This window comes from Pygocentrus nattereri, chromosome 10 (assembly GCF_015220715.1).
Source record: "Pygocentrus nattereri isolate fPygNat1 chromosome 10, fPygNat1.pri, whole genome shotgun sequence".
Classification (NCBI taxonomy): Eukaryota; Metazoa; Chordata; class Actinopteri; order Characiformes; family Serrasalmidae; genus Pygocentrus; species Pygocentrus nattereri.
The window spans coordinates 44,585,219-44,587,718 of record NC_051220.1 but is presented as its reverse complement, the minus strand read 5'-3'; positions in this window follow the sequence as shown (position 1 = coordinate 44,587,718).

The window sequence follows — 2,500 nt, the reverse complement described above, 5'->3', positions numbered from 1 at the left end:
TATTATAAATGGAATCAATTTTTTATGTTAATTACAAAGAAATTTTACACAAATGTTGATCAAAGTGAAGATCGGTGATAAAGACGAGTCGAACAGCTGATCCAAAAGATTCTGCTGTTTTAATGTTGTACTGCATTAAATCCACATCTGAGGCAAAATTAAACACATTCACAGAATTATATAGTGCATATTTTATTCATTTATTATAAAATACAAAGAGGTAAACATCCAGGGGCTTTTCACACTGAGCCAATGCTACGACGTCAGAGCGGTCAGCGGACGCCAGTCTGGTCCGGCAGCGCAACGAGAGGTTTTGGAAGATTTTAACGACTCTACGTTCGGAATTTCCTCCGCCTGCAAACAGATCAAAGCGCTGCTCTAAAAAAAAAACTCCAATCAGGAATCAGCGCCACCCGCAGGCCAGAGTGAGGAACCGCAGCACAGCCACTTCACCACAGCCCATCTCAACACGCACCATATAAAACTCCTGTCATACAACATCAACTGAATAACTACAATCAGACCGTATTTAATCAAATTTCTCCACGTTACAGTAAACACTGATTACTCGTTAATTACTGAGACACTTTCATGTCTTGATCTCACTTCACGATACACGATACACACTGCTGACGTCTGTACACTCAGAGCCGCCGCAGCTCTTCCTGATTGGAGCTTTAATCTTTGAGCGCCGGACGCTGCTGTGATCAGCAGCTGGAGAACACAGCTTCCTTCCTGGAAGTGTTTGAGGGAAAAGCAGATTTTATTGCTCGTTCAGATCTGGAGTTTAAACGAAACCTGATTTAAACCTGTAACTACGAGAACGTCATCAGAAGCTCCACTGCTGTGAAAAAGTAAGTACCACGTGAAAAAGTGCATTAGCATCTATGACGCATTATATGCATCGTCATGTATCTCAGCAGGTGATAATCGACCAGACTCCGGTTTTTCATGGATGTGAAAGCTGGACGTCAAAGAAACAAACGTACTGATCCTCAAACAAATCAAGCCTCTCGTCTCTCTCGGAGCCCAGAGAACCGAACTGAGGCTCTCACTTTGGACACATTGTAAGAAGAACCGATCCGTTGTGAGAGTCCGTTAATGCTCTGAAGAGCTGTAGGTAAAAGAGGAGCAGCTACACGATGGAGGGAGACGATCAGAGGAATCATGACGCAGTCATTCAGAAGACCCGATCAAACACAGGACACTGTGGACTGACCACACGGTCAGCAGGGGTCAGAAATGACTTAATGGCACTTAATAATAAAGTTAATGTCTTTAGAAAACTAAACAGTGTACAGAGTAACCTGGAGGGCATCATTACTGACCACCCACAGACCCTGTACCACGCTAGCTCAGCCGATTCTGCTGGATATAGACATGAAGAAGAGGGAAGATCGTAAATCCAACAGATAATGGATTTTGTGTACATTCATTTAAAACTGCCTTGGAAATATCACACAAAACTAGAGAGAACCTGAGGAGATGAGCTGAACCGAAGTGGAACTTCTAACAAGACAATAACCCAAAACACTCAACAATGAGGCAGCAAACCCACAAGAACTCAGAAGAAACAGAGGGCTATGGAGGTCAAAGTGCAGATGATAAGGCCAGAGGGCTGCTGAGGGTGGATTTGAGGAGTTTTGTAAGAAGAAACGTGCAGAACAAAGACCGACCGAAGCAGGCAGCTGGAGCTGGGGGCGTAAGTCTTTAATCCCCAGTACAGAACTGCATTTCTGACTTTTAATCAAGCTTCAAGTTTCACTGCCCGTTTGTCCAAATGTATGATATTACGTCTGGGTTCTCTCTCCGTGCTGCTGAAATAAAGATATAACATCCGGAAATGTTAATATGGTCAAAAACACACGTTTAGTTGGGTGCAATCACTTTTTCACAGCAGTGTGAATGTAAAAAAGCCCATTAATGGACCGAAATCACATCAGTAAACGGCACTAAGAACCAGGCAGGACCTTCGGTGAAGTTCTCAAGGTTCTTTACCCGGAACGTCGCTCAGCTGTTTCTGTTCCCGAAGGTTTTCAGGGTTTTCTGATTTTTGACGCTGCAGCTGCAACGATACGAAACCTTCAGATTAAAATAAATTCCAATAATAAAAATCCCCAAAGTTCATAAACTCTTCAGAAGAAAAGCCCAGTGGGTGTGTCCACAATGCAAGCCCCACCCACTTTACTCTGATAGGCTGCACCTATACATCTAGTTATGATGAGTGACAGTGTGAGAGAAGTGAGTGAGAGAAGCTGTGCAGAGGGCGAGCGAGGAACCGAACGTTTACGCTCTTCACTGTAAACAGACACTGAGCTGATATCAGGAGAACCTCAGTGTGTCTAACTTTGTGCTGAACTGAGAAACCTGGAGATCCTCTGATGCTGAGTGCTAAACCGATAACGTTCTGCAAACCCTGCAGAACCACAGACTTACATAAACAGTGTTCGGCATCAATAACAGCTCACTGGGTTCTCCGTCTCTGTGTTCTCACTGTGGT